Source organism: Ranitomeya imitator, chromosome 4 (assembly GCF_032444005.1).
Source record: "Ranitomeya imitator isolate aRanImi1 chromosome 4, aRanImi1.pri, whole genome shotgun sequence".
Taxonomy (NCBI): Eukaryota; Metazoa; Chordata; class Amphibia; order Anura; family Dendrobatidae; genus Ranitomeya; species Ranitomeya imitator.
In genome coordinates, this window is record NC_091285.1 from 480,452,477 (window position 1) to 480,467,251 (window position 14,775).

The 14,775-nt window shown below is 42.9% G+C and overlaps 1 long non-coding RNA gene across 1 annotated transcript in view; it reads left to right on the forward strand.

Moving 5' to 3' along the window:
- The window catches only part of LOC138674216 (uncharacterized), a 59,341-nt gene that overhangs the window by 17,765 nt on the left and 26,801 nt on the right, over nucleotides 1-14,775 (forward strand). Inside the window, exon 2 of the long non-coding RNA XR_011320534.1 lies at nucleotides 1,450-1,663. This is a non-coding gene — a long non-coding RNA (uncharacterized lncRNA). The remainder of the gene's footprint in view (nucleotides 1-1,449; nucleotides 1,664-14,775) is intronic.

The window sequence follows — 14,775 nt, forward strand, 5'->3', positions numbered from 1 at the left end:
CCAATGCAAAAGTGCTTAAAGTGTTAATTAATAGGCGATGTAAAGAGACACTTACTTCTAATATATGTAGGTAGATAAATATGGACCGCCAGTATGATATGGAGCACCCCAACGCGCGTTTCGGACGCACTGTTCCTTCGTCAGTGGGTGTATGTGTTGTATATCCACGTGGTTTATATACTGCACTGATTGTATGTAACGCCGATGACTGCAGCTGCAGCATGTACGGCGCATGCGCTGCCAAGACAACCCGGAAATCAATGCTAGCCACGTCATGTGACCGGACGCACAGGGTCAGATCCTGGCGTTGCCAAGGTCACCAGGAAGCACCAGCTATGATTGCCGGGCTCCAGCCGCGCATGTGCACCACTGGAGGTGCAACATGGGCGTATAGAGAATAAATTATATAAATAAACATGCGATCAGCATGTGGAAGGTATGGGAACAGAAATAAAAGAAAAAGGGGAATACTTAAATATAGGTTACAGCATAAACCGTACATTCAAGGGAAAGAGGGGGTGTGGCCATGGAGTTGTCCAGATCCTAGGGACATATTAGTCCAGATCGCCAGGTACCACAACGCCTGCGCAACAATAATGGTATCATATGAGCATAAAGTATACTATATATCAGTAAGGCTACTTTCACAATAGCGTTGTTTTCAATACGCCGCAATGCGTCGTTTAGGGGAAAAAACGCATCCTGCAAAGTTGTTTGCAGGATGCATTTTTGCCCCATAGAGTAACATTACTGACGCATTGCGACGTATTGACACACGTCGCAACCGTCGTGCGACGGTTGCGCCGTGTTTTAGCGGACCGCCGGGAGCAAAAAACATTAAATGTAACGTTTTTTGCTGCCGATGGACCGCTTTTTCCGACCGCGCATGCTTGGCCGGAACTCCGCCCCCACCTCCCCGCACCTCACAATGGAGCAGAGGATGCGCCGGAGAAATGCATCCACTGCACCCGTTGTGCAGCGCATCAAACGCTAGCGTCAGAATCTCGGCCCGACGCATTGCGACGGGCCGAATCCGACGCTAGTGTGAAAGTAGCCTAAAGGGAACGAAGTGTGCCCATAATTGTAGTAGGGAAATCATATGAATAAATGATTACGTGCAGCATCTATTCATGATATGTGCATATAGCCCGTATGTGCACTACCAGTGACAATATGTGAACAGAAAAAAATGCAAAGAAACACGTGTGTCTATACCGTAGATATATTAATACGAAATGTGAGCACATTAATCAAATTGCGATATGTGCTGAAACGAGTAAGCAATACAAATATAATAGTAAGAAAAATATATATATGTATACCTAGTAGTATATAGCAAAAGAAAAAAAGAGAAAGCCAATGATATATTATTATTTATTTATTTATTATTTTCTAACAAACATTATAAATATTAATAATAATAATGATAATGCTTCTATATCCATTTAGATTGCAGGCAGAAGAAAAAAAGCGAAAAAAAGGCCAAGTCCCTTCAATCTGGAAGATACTCGACTGTATCCAGAACAAATAATGCACAAGTTCACCCACATGGGGAAATAATGTCCATTCAGTAATTTTCAGCGTCAAAGGACTGAAGAAACTGACTTCCCGCATACAGGCTTCTGGATCACAATGGAGTCAAAAGTACAGAATAACTGGTAAGGTAAGTATTCAACAATGACCTATAAATATATAATAATAAAAATTAATACCCATAATTATATATACAATATTCACTGGATAAAAGAATATCTAAAAAGTATATAAAAATAAGTCAATATAAAAGGATTATATAAATAAATATGTATATGTCCTCATTAAAATAGTAAAACTGACACATATATACAAATTACTCAACCATTAACTAACACACAAGAGATCAAAAGGTAAGAATTAGCACACAAGTATCACAGGAACAGGGCAAAACTCAGGTTCTCATTTAAGCCATTCGGGGACACTGTATCTAGTAACCAGATCCATTTAGTTTCAAGTTTAGCCAAACGTACACTAATTTTGCCACCCCTTTCATTAAGTTCAATTTTGTCAATACCAAACACTCTCAGAAGGGAGGCATCTCAATTATGATGTATTTTAGGCTGTGTGCTATGATGTATTTTAGGCTTTTGCTATAAAAAAGCGAAAAAAAAACCGCTCACATTAAGCATCCTATTTAATAGAATCCAATCCGCATTTTTTGTGCACATGCTGCATTTTTTTCCTGAGCAGATTCGCATTCCAGAAAAAAACGCAGCATGTTCATTAAATTTGCGGAATTGCGGGGATTCTGCACACCTAGGAATGCATTGATCTGCTTACTTCCCGCATGGGGCTATGCCCACCATGCGGGAAGTAAGCAGATCATGTGCGGTTCGTACCCAAAGTGGAGGAGAGGAGACTCCCCTCCACAGGCTGGGCACCATATAATTGTTAAAAAAAAGAATTAAAATAAAAAAATCGTGATATACTCACCTTCGATAGCCCCCGGAGTCTTCCTGCCCCTCAGCGCTGGTTATACTCACCTACCGCAAACAGCCGATCTCCTCAGCGGCTTCCGTTCCTGTAGATGGTGTGTGAAGGACCTGCGATGATGTCACGGTCACATGACCGTGATGACGTCACGGTCACGAGACCGCGACATCATCGAAGGTCCTGCACACACACCATCTATAGGAACGGAAGCCGCTGAGTAGATCGGCTGTTTGCGGTAGGTGAGTATAACCATTTTTTATTTTTTTTTATTATTTTTAACATTCTATCTTTTACTATTGATGCTGCATAGGCAGCATCAATAGTAAAAAGTTGGTCACACTTGTCAAACACTGTTTGACAAGTGTGACCAACCTGTCAAACAGTTTTCCAAGCGATGCAACAGATTGCTTGGAAAACGCTAGCATTCTGCAAGCTAATTATGCTTGCAAAACGCTAGTTTTCTGCGAGAATATGCATGCCAATTTCGCATGCGATATACCCGCGGCAGGAAATTTCTCTATCCATAAGGTCATTAAAAACCGCCCAATATGAAAGCAAGTAAATAAAAATTATTAAAAAGAGTGTATTATATATATAAAATGTGCCACAATGTGCATAATGTAAAATAGAAAAGACAAGCACTGATTGTATGTAACGCCGATGACTGCAGCTGCAGCTGCAGCATGTACGGCGCATGCGCTGCCAAGACAACCCGGAAATCAATGCTAGCCACGTCATGTGACCGGATGCACAAGGTCAGTTCCTGGCATTGCTAAGGTCACCAGGACGCACCAGCTATGATCGCCGGGCTCCAGCAGCGCATGCGCACCACTGGAGGTGCAACATGGGCGTATAGAGAATAAATTATATAAATAATATAAATAAACATGCGATCAGCATGTGGAAGGTATGGGAACAGAAATAAAAGAAAAAGGGGAATACTTAAATATATGTTACAACATAAACCGTACATTTAAGGGAAAGAATTAAATTCAATTATTCTTGATTTTAGTATTGTATCTTATGTTTTAATAATTGGTACCTAATAAACGGATATTCATATAATTACAGTCCCTGTTGTGATTACTTTCTTGACCTTGCTATGTGATGAGCACGATTTCACTAGTCAATTGTAGTGTCACACTACACAATTAACACATTGGGTGTTTTCTGGGTATTCTTATTCAACTTTTTATATAGTCTATTTTAATAGTAATAACTATTTATTCGATGATACCCTGTCAGCATTAGTGTGTTTTAATAATTATCTCCACTATTGTGAATAGAAGAGGGTCTTGATACAGACTAGCTGTGACGGTGGCAATAAACCATATAATTTACAGGTCAAATGTATCAAAGAATAGCCTCTTCCCTTCCAATTAAAGTACAGATATATATATATATATATATATATATATATATATATATATATATATATATATATATATATATATACATATATATATTCAGTCATGGCCAAAAGTATTGACACCCCCTGCAATTCTGTCAGATAAAGCTCATTTTCTTCCTGAAAATGATTGCAAACAAAAAATTATTTGGTATTATTATCTTCATTTAATTTGTCTTAAATGAAAAAACACAAAAGAGAATGAAGCAAAAAGCAAAACATTGATCATTTCACACAAAACTCCAAAAATAGGCCAGACAAAAGTATTGGCACCCTCAGCCTAATAATTGGTTGCACACCCTTTAGCCAAAATAACTGCGACCAACCGCTTCCAGTATGTTATGACCTGGTGGTCAGGACAATAATGGACCTGGTGGTTAAGAGCACACGGAATGACCTGATAGTTACTGATAATAAGGATGAGCTCTGGGACGTGGGAACTCTGCTGACCGCAATCCCTAAACCTATCAAACACACTAGAAATAGCCGTGGATTGCGCCTAACGCTCCCTATGCAACTCGGCACAGCCTAAGAAACTAGCTAGCCCTGAAGATAGAAAAATAAAGCCTACCTTGCCTCAGAGAAATTCCCCAAAGGAAAAGGCAGCCCCCCACATATATTGACTGTGAGTAAAGATGAAAATACAAACACAGAGATGAAATAGATTTAGCAAAGTGAGGCCCGACTTACTGAACAGACCGAGGATAGGAAAGGTTGCTTTGCGGTCAGCACAAAAACCTACAAAAAGACCACACAGAGGGCGCAAAAAGACCCTCCGCACCGACTCACGGTGCGGAGGCGCTCCCTCTGCGTCCCAGAGCTTCCAGCAAGCAAGACAACAAATTAAATAGCAAGCTGGACAGAAAAATAGCAAACCAAAAAAATACAAGCTGGAACTTAGCTTCTGATGGGAAGACAGGTCACAAGAATGATCCAGGAGTGAACAGACCAATACTGGAACATTGACAGGTGGCATGGAGCAAAGATCTAAGTGGAGTTAAATAGAGCAGCAGCTAACGAATTAACCTCGTCACCTGTGAAACTCAGAAACACCCACCAGAGGAAGTCCATGGACAGAACCAGCCGAAGTACCATTCATGACCACAGGAGGGAGCCCGACAACAGAATTCACAACACAGTAACCATCAATGAGTTTCTTACAATGCTTTGCTGGAATTTAGACCATTCTTCTTTGGCAAAATGCTCCAGGTCCCTGATATTTGAAGGGTGCCTTCTCCAAACTGTCATTTTTAGATCTCTCCACAGGTGTTCTATGGGATTCAGGTCTGGACTCATTGCTGGCCACCTTAGAAGTCTCCAGTGCTTTCTCTCAAACCATTTTCTAGTGCTTTTAGAAGTGTGTTTTGGGTCATTGTCCTGCTGGAAGACCCATGACCTCTGAGGGAGACCCAGCTTTCTCACACTGGGCCCTACATTATGCTGCAAAATTTGTTGGTAGTCTTCAGACTTCATAATGCCATGCACACGGTCAAGCAGTCCAGTGCCAGAGGCAGCAAAGCAACCCCAAAACATCAGGGAATCTCCACCATGTTTGACTGTAGGGACCGTGTTCTTGTCTTTGAATGCCTCTTTTTTTCTCCTGTAAACTTTATGTTGATGCCTTTGCCCGAAAAGCTCTACTTTTGTCTCATCTGACCAGAGAACATTCTTCTAAAACGTTTTAGGCTTTTTCAGGTAAGTTTTGGCAAACTTCATCCTGGCTTTTTTTATGTCTCGGGGTAAGAAGTGGGGTCTTCCTGGGTCTCCTACCATACAGTCCCTTTTCATTCAGACGCCGACGGATAGTACATGTTGACACTGTTGTACCCTCGGACTGCAGGGCAGCTTGAACTTGTTTGGATGTTAGTTGAGGTTCTTTATCCAACATCCGCACAATCTTGCGTTGAAATCTCTTGTCAATTTTTCTTTTCCGTTCACATCTAGAGAGGTTAGCCACAGTGCCATGGGCTTTAAACTTCTTGATGACACTGCACACGGTAGACACAGGAACATTCAGGTCTTTGGAGATAGACTTGTAGCCTTGAGATTGCTCATGTTTCCTCACAGTTTGGTTTCTCAAGTCCTCAGACAGTTCTTTGGTCTTCTTTCTTTTCTCCATGCTCAATGTGGTACACACAAGGACACAAGACAGAGGTTGAGTAAACTTTAATTCATGTCAACTGGCTGCAAGTGTGATTTAGTTATTGCCAACACCTGCTAGGTGCCACAGGTAAGTTACAGGTGCTGTTAATTACACAAATTAGAGAAGCATCACATGATTTTTCGAACAGTGCCAATACTTTTGTCCACCCCCTTTTTTATGTTTGGTGTGGAATTATATCCAATTTGGCTTTAGAACAATTTTTTTCGTGTTTTTTCATTTAAGACAAATTAAATGAAGATACTAATACCAAATAATTTGTGTTTGCAATCATTTTCAGGATGAAAATGAGTATTATCTGACAAAATTGCAGGGGTGTCAATACTTTTGGCCATGACTGTATATATATATATATATATATATATATATATATACATACAGTGGGGCAAAAAAGTATTTAGTCAGTCAGCAATAGTGCAAGTTCCACCACTTAAAAAGATGAGAGGCGTCTGTAATTTACATCATAGGTAGACCTCAACTATGGGAGACAAACTGAGAAAAAAAAATCCAGAAAATCACATTGTCTGTTTTTTTATCATTTTTTTTGCATATTATGGTGGAAAATAAGTATTTGGTCAGAAACAAACAATCAAGATTTCTGGCTCTCACAGACCTGTAACTTCTTCTTTAAGAGTCTCCTCTTTCCTCCACTCATTACCTGTAGTAATGGCACCTGTTTAAACTTGTTATCAGTATAAAAAGACACCTGTGCACACCCTCAAACAGTCTGACTACAAAATCCACTATGGTGAAGACCAAAGAGCTGTCAAAGGACACCAGAAACAAAATTGTAGCCCTGCACCAGGCTAGGAAGACTGAATCTGCAATAGCCAACCAGCTTGGAGTGAAGAAATCGACAGTGGGAGCAATAATTAGAAAATGGAAGACATACAAGACCACTGATAATCTCCCTCGATCTTGGGCTCCACGCAAAATCCCACCCCGTGGGGTCAGAATGATCACAAGAACGGTGAGCAAAAATCCCAGAACCACGCGGGGGACCTAGTGAATGAACTGCAGAGAGCTGGGACCAATGTAACAAGGCCTACCATAAGTAACACACTACGCCACCATGGACTCAGATCCTGCAGTGCCAGACGTGTCCCACTGCTTAAGCCAGTACATGTCCGGGCCCGTCTGAAGTTTGCTAGAGAGCATTTGGATGATCCAGAGGAGTTTTGGGAGAATGTCCTATGGTCTGATGAAACCAAACTGGAACTGTTTGGTAGAAACACAACTTGTCGTGTTTGGAGGAAAAAGAATACTGAGTTGCATCCATCAAACACCATACCTACTGTAATGCATGGTGGTGGAAACATCATGCTTTGGGGCTGTTTCTCTGCAAAGGGGCCAGGACGACTGATCCGGGTACATGAAAGAATGAATGGGGCCATGTATCGTGAGATTTTGAGTGCAAACCTCCTTCCATCAGTAAGGGCATTGAAGATGAAACGTGGCTGGGTCTTTCAACATGACAATGATCCAAAGCACACCGCCAGGGCAACGAAGGAGTGGCTTCGTAAGAAGCATTTCAAGGTCCTGGAGTGGCCTAGCCAGTCTCCAGATCTCAACCCTATAGAAAACCTTTGGAGGGAGTTGAAAGTCCATGTTGCCAAGTGAAAAGCCAAAAACATCACTGCTCTAGAGGAGATCTGCATGGAGGAATGGGCCAACATACCAACAACAGTGTGTGGCAACCTTGTGAAGACTTACAGAAAACGTTTGACCTCTGTCATTGCCAACAAAGGATATATTACAAAGTATTGAGATGAAATTTTGTTTCTGACCAAATACTTATTTTCCTCCATAATATGCAAATAAAATGTTAACCCCTTCCCGACCCATGACGCCACGTAGGCGTCATGAAAGTCGGTGCCATTCCGACCCATGACGCCTATGCGGCGTCATGGAAAGATCGCGTCCCTGCAGATCGGGTGAAAGGGTTAACTCCCATTTCACCCGATCTGCAGGGACAGGGGGAGTGGTAGTTTAGCCCAGGGGGGGTGGCTTCACCCCCTCGTGGCTACGATCGCTCTGATTGGCTGTTGAAAGTGAAACTGCCAATCAGAGCAATTTGTAATATTTCACCCATTATAACGGGTGAAATATTACAATCCAGCCATGGCCGATGCTGAAATATCATCGGCCATGGCTGGAAATACTAGTGTGCCCCCACCCCACCCCTCCGATCGCCCCCCCACCCCCCCGATCTGGCCGGTACACTGCTCCGGCTCCCCTCCGCCCTGTGCTCCGCTCCTCCCCGTGCTCGTGTCCGCTCCCCCCGTGCTCCAATCACCCCCCCGTGCTCCAATCACCCCCCCTGCACTCCGATCCACCCCCCCCGTGCTCCATTCCAGCCCCCCCGTGCTCCGTTCCACGCCCCCCGCGCTCCGTTCCACCCCTCCCGCGCTCCGATTCCCCCCCCCGTGCTCCGATCCCCTCCCCCCCGTGGTCCCCCCCACCCTATCATACTTACCGATCCAGCCGTGGTCCCGTCCGTCTTCTCCCGGGCGCCGCCATCTTCCAAAATGGCGGGCGCATGCGCAGTGCACCCGCCGAATCTGCCGGCCGGCAGATTCGTTCCAAAGTGCATTTTGATCACTGAGATATAATCTATCTCAGTGATCAAAATAAAAAAATAATAAATGACCCCCCCCCCTTTGTCACCCCCATAGGTAGGGACAATAAAAAAGTAAAGAAATTTTTTTTTTTCCACTAATGTTAGAATAGGGTTAGGGGTAGGGTTAGGGTTAGGGGTAGGGTTAGGGTTAAGGTTAGGGGTAGGGGTAGGGGTAGGGTTAGGGGTAGGGGTAGGGTTAGGGGTAGGGTTAGGGGTAGGGTTAGGGCTAGGGTTAGGGCTAGGGTTAGGGTTAGGGCTAGGGTTAGGGCTAGGGTTAGGGTTAGGAATGTGCCCACGTATTCTGGTCCTCTGCGGATTTTTCCGCTGCGGATTTCATAAATCCGCAGTGCTAAACCGCTGCGGATTTATGGCGGATTTACCGCGTTTTTTTCTGCGCATTTCACTGCGGTTTTACAATTGCGATTTTCTATTGGAGCAGTTGTAAAACCGCTGCGGAATCCGCACAAAGAAGTGACATGCTGCGGAATGTAAACCGCTGCGTTTCCGTGCAGTTTTTCCGCAGCATGTGTACAGCGATTTTTGTTTCCCATAGGTTTACATTGAACTGTAAACTCATGGGAAACTGCTGCGGATCCGCAGCGTTTTCCGCAGCGTGTGCACATACCTTTAGAATTAGGCTATGTGCACACGGTGCGGATATGGCTGCGGATTCGCAGCAGTGTTCCATCAGGTTTACAGTACCATGTAAACATATGAAAAACCAAATCCGCTGTGCCCATGGTGCGGAAAATACCGCGCGGAAACGCTGCGTTGTATTTTCCGCAGCATGTCAATTCTTTGTGCGGATTCCGCAGCGTTTTACACCTGTTCCTCAATAGGAATCCGCAGGTGAAATCCGCACAAAAAACACTGGAAATCCGCGGAAAATCCGCAGGTAAAACACAGTGCCTTTTACCCGCAGATTTTTCAAAAATGGTGCGGAAATATCTCACACGAATCCGCAACGTGGGCACATAGGGTTAGGGTTGGAATTAGGGTTGTGGTTAGGGTTAGGGGTGTGTTGGGGTTAGTGTTGTGGTTAGGGGTGTGTTGGGGTTAGTGTTGTGATTAGGATTATGGCTACAGTTGGGATTAGGGTTAGGGGTGTGTTGGGGTTAGTGTTGGAGTTAGAATTGAGGGGTTTCCACTGTTTAGGCACATCAGGGGTCTCCAAACGCAACATGGCGCCACCATTGATTTCAGCCAATCTCGTATTCAAAAAGTCAAATGGTGCTCCCTCACTTCCGAGCCCTGACGTGTGCCCAAACAGTGGTTTACCCCCACATATGGGGTACCAGCATACTCAGGACAAACTGCGCAACAATTACTGGGGTCCAATTTCTCCTGTTACCCTTGTGAATCTAAAAAAATGCTTGCTAAAACATAATTTTTGAGGAAAGAAAAATGATTTTTTATTTTCACGGCTCTGCGTTGTAAACGTCTGTGAAGCACTTGGGGGTTCAAAGTGCTCACCACATATCTAGATAAGTTCCTTGGGGGGTCTAGTTTCTAAAATGGGGTCACTTGTGGGGGGTTTCTACTGTTTAGGCACACCAGGGGCTCTGCAAACGCAACGTGACACCCGCAGACCATTCCATCAAAGTCTGCATTTCAAAAGTCACTACTTCCCTTCTGAGCCCCGACGTGTGCCCAAACAGTGGTTTACCCCCACATATGGGGTATCAGCGTACTCAGGAGAAACTGGACAACAACTTTTGGGGTCCAATTTCTCCTGTAACCCTTGGGAAAATTAAAAAATTCTGGGCTAAATAATTATTTTTGAGGAAAGAAAACGTATTTATTATTTTCACGGCTCTGCATTATAAACTTCTATGAAGCACTTGGGGGTTCAAAGTGCTCACCACACATCTAGATAAGTTCCTTTCAGGGTCTAGTTTCCAAAATGGGGTCACTTGTGGGGGGTTTCTACTGTTTAGGCACATCAGGGGCTCTGCAAACGCAACGTGACGCCCGCAGAGCATTCCATCAAAGTCTGCATTTCAAAACGTCACTACTTCAATTCCAAGCCCCGGCATGTGCCCAAACAGTAGTTTACCCCCACATATGGGGTATCACCGTACTCAGGAGAAACTGGACAACAAATATTGGGGTCAAATTTCTCCTGTTACCCTTGGGAAAATTAAAAAATTCTGGGCTAAATAATTATTTTTGAGGAAAGAAAACGTATTTATTATTTTCATGGCTCTGCATTATAAACTTCTATGAAGCACTTGGGGGTTCAAAGTGCTCACCACACATCTAGATAAGTTCCTTTCAGGGTCTAGTTTCCAAAATGGGGTCACTTGTGGGGGGTTTCTACTGTTTAGGCACATCAGGGGCTCTGCAAACGCAACGTGACGCCCGCAGAGCATTCCATCAAAGTCTGCATTTCAAAACGTCACTACTTCAATTCCAAGCCCCGGCATGTGCCCAAACAGTAGTTTACCCCCACATATGGGGTATCAGCGTACTCAGGAGAAACTGGACAACAACTTTTGGGGTCAAATTTCTCCTGTTACCCTTGGGAAAATAAAAAATTGCAGGCTAAAAGATCATTTTTGAGAAAATAATTTTTTTTTTTATTTTCATGGCTCTGCGTTATAAACTTCTGTGAAGCACTTGGGGGTTCAAAGTCCTCACCACACATCTAGATTAGTTCCTTTGGGGGTCTAGTTTCTAAAATGGTGTCATTTCTGGGGGATCTCCAATGTTTAGGCACACAGGGGCTCTCCAAACGTGACATGGTGTCCGCTAATGATTGGAGCTAATTTTCCATTTAAAAAGCCAAATGGCGTGCCATCCCTTCCGAGCCCTGCCGTGCGCCCAAACAGTGGTTTACCCCCACATATGAGGTATCGGCGTACTCGGGAGAAATTGCCCAACAAATTTTATGATCCATTTTATCCTACTGCCCATGTGAAAATGAAAAAATTGAGGTGAAAAGAATTTTTTTGTGAAAAAAAATTACTTTTTCATTTTTACAGATCAATTTGTGAAGCACCTGAGGGTTTAAAGTGCTCACTAGGCATCTAAATTAGTTCCTTGGGGGGTCTAGTTTCCAAAATGGGGTCACTTGTGGGGGAGCGCCAATGTTTAGGCACACAGGAGCTATCCAAACGCGACATGGTGTCCGCTAACGATGGAAATAATTTTTCATTCAAAAAGTCAAATGGCGCTCCTTCCCTTCCGAGCCTTACCATGTGCCCAAACAGTGGTTTACCTCCACATGTGAGGTATTGGTGTACTCAGGAGAAATTACCCAACACATTTTAGGATCCATTTTATCCTGTTGCCCATGTGAAAATGAAAAAATTGAGGCTAAAAGAATTTTTTTGCGAAAAAAAAGTACTTTTTCATTTTTACGGATCAATTTGTGAAGCACCTGGGGGTTCAAAGTGCTCACTATGCATCTAGATAAGTTCCTTGGGGCGTCTAGTTTCCAAAATGGGGTCACTTGTGGGGGAGCTCCAATTTTTAGGCACACGGGGGCTCTCCAAACGTTACATGGTGTCCGCTAAAGAGTGGAGCCAATTTTTGATTCAAAAAGTCAAATGGCGCTCCTTCCCTTCCAAGCCCTGCCGTGCGCCAAAACAGTGGTTTACCCCCACATATGAGGTATCAGCGTACTCAGGACAAATTGGACAACAACTTTCGTGGTTCAGTTTCTCCTTTTACCATTGGGAAAATAAAAAAATTGTTGCTAAAAGATAATTTTTGTGACTAAAAAGTTAAATGTTCATTTTTTCCTTCCATGTTGCTTCTGCTTCTGTGAAGCACCTGAAGGGTTAATAAACTTCTTGAATGTGGTTTTGAGTACCTTGAGGGGTGTAGTTTTTAGAATGGTGTCACTTTTGGGTATTTTCAGCCATATAGACCCCTCAAACTGACTTCAAATGTGAGGTGGTCCCTAAAAAAAATGGTTTTGTAAATTTCGTTGTAAAAATGACAAATCGCTGGTCGAATTTTAACCCTTATAACTTCCTAACAAAAAAAAATTTTGTTTCCAAAATTGTGCTGATGTAAAGTAAACATGTGGGAAATGTTATTTATTAACTATTTTGTGTCACATATCTCTCTGGTTTAACAGAATAAAAATTAAAAATGTGAAAATTGCGAAATTTTCAAAATTTTCGCCAAATTTCCGTGTTTATCACAAATAAATGCAGAATTTATTGACCTAAATTTACCACTAACATGAAGCCCAATATGTCACGAAAAAACAATCTCAGAACCGCTAGGATCCGTTGAAGCGTTCCTGAGTTATTACCTCATAAAGGGACACTGGTCAGAATTGCAAAAAACGGCAAGGTCTTTAAGGTCAAAATAGGCTGGGTCTTGAAGGGGTTAAAAATACAGACAATGTGATTTTCTGGATTTTTTTTTCTCAGTTTGTCTCCCATAGTTGAGGTCTACCTATGATGTAAATTACAGACGCCTCTCATCTTTTTAAGTGGTGGAAATTGCACTATTGCTGACTGACTAAATACTTTTTTGCCCCACTGTATATATATATATATATATATATATATATATATATATATATATATATATATATATATATATATATATAAATATATATATATATTTTTTTTTTTTAAATGAGCTGCACTGTAATTCTAAGGCTGGAATTGTGATTGATGATGAATCTTTGGTTTAAATATCTGACTCAGACCATTTTCTTTTATCACAGTACAGAATAATGATGTGATGTGAATTCTCGGGGTGTAATTACAAGGGTTGAGAATATTAGAAAATAATGCCAGATGCTCATTAAATCACTGGTATCTTCAAACCAGGAAATGTGGCTTTTTAATGTTCTAATGGCAGCAAATATGATTACAGCTAAAAACCTTGGAAACTGAATTTAATGTACGTTATGCAACTTATTAAACCTACTGGCAAGATTACCGGAAATGATACTGATCACTTAAAGTCCCAATTTGAAGCAAAGTGATTATTTTAATCAAGATTTGAAATCCAGATCATTAATCAGATCTTTGCTTTATTCTCTTAAATGATTTTTTTTTTAAAAATAGTAAAAAAAAAACATGATTGGTTGCCGTGGCAATGCTACAAATAATTTTACTAAAAACAATAAAATTAGTTATGAAAGGACAAATTGTTTTGTTAATATAATATGCCAGCTTATGGATTTATAGGAAAGCTTATATCACATTCACAGTCCAGAATTAGGCCGGCTTCACACTCAGCGTATGAAATTACGGTCCGTATATTACGGCCGTAATACGCTGAAAAGTCCCGAAAATAGTGGTCCGTAGCTCCTCCGTAGGCAGGGTGTTTCAGCGTTTTTTGCGCATGGCATCCTCCGTATGTAATCCGTATGTCATTCGTACTGCGTGTTTTTATCGCAGGCTTGCAAAACCGACATACGGCTATACAAGGGATCCATGTGTAAAAAAAAAAAACTGTCTATATATATATATATATATATATACATATCAGTAGACACATATATGTATATATATTAACTAGCTATTGAACCCGTTCTACGCCCGGGTGGCGAGCATTTATATTGGTATATGGTCTCCATCCTGGTATGTGCTGCTCCATCCTGCGCCCCCATCCTGTCATGTGCTGCTCCCATCCTGCGCCCCCGTTCTGTCATGTGCTGCTCCCATCCTGCGCCTCCATTCTGTCATTTGCTGCTCCCATCCTGCGCCCGTTCTGTCATTGGCTGCTCCCATCCTGCGCCCGTTCTGTCATTTGCTGCTCCCATCCTGCGTCCCCGTTCTGTCATTTGCTGCTGTCATCCTGCGCCCGTTCTGTCATGTGCTGCTGCCATCCTGCGCCCGTTCTGTCATGTGCTGCTGCCATCCTGCGCCCGTTCTGTCATGTGCTGCTGCCATCCTGCGCCCGTTCTGTCATGTGCTGCTGCCATCCTGCGCCCGTTCTGTCATGTGCTGCTGCCATCCTGCGCCCGTTCTGTCATGTGCTGCTCCCATCCTGCGCCCGTTCTGTCATGTGCTGCTGCCATCCTGCGCCCGTTCTGTCATGTGCTGCGGCCATCCTGCGCCCATTCTGACATGTGCTGCTGCCATCCTGCGCCCGTTCTGTCATGTGCTGCTGCCATCCTGCGCCCGTTCTGTCATGTGCTGC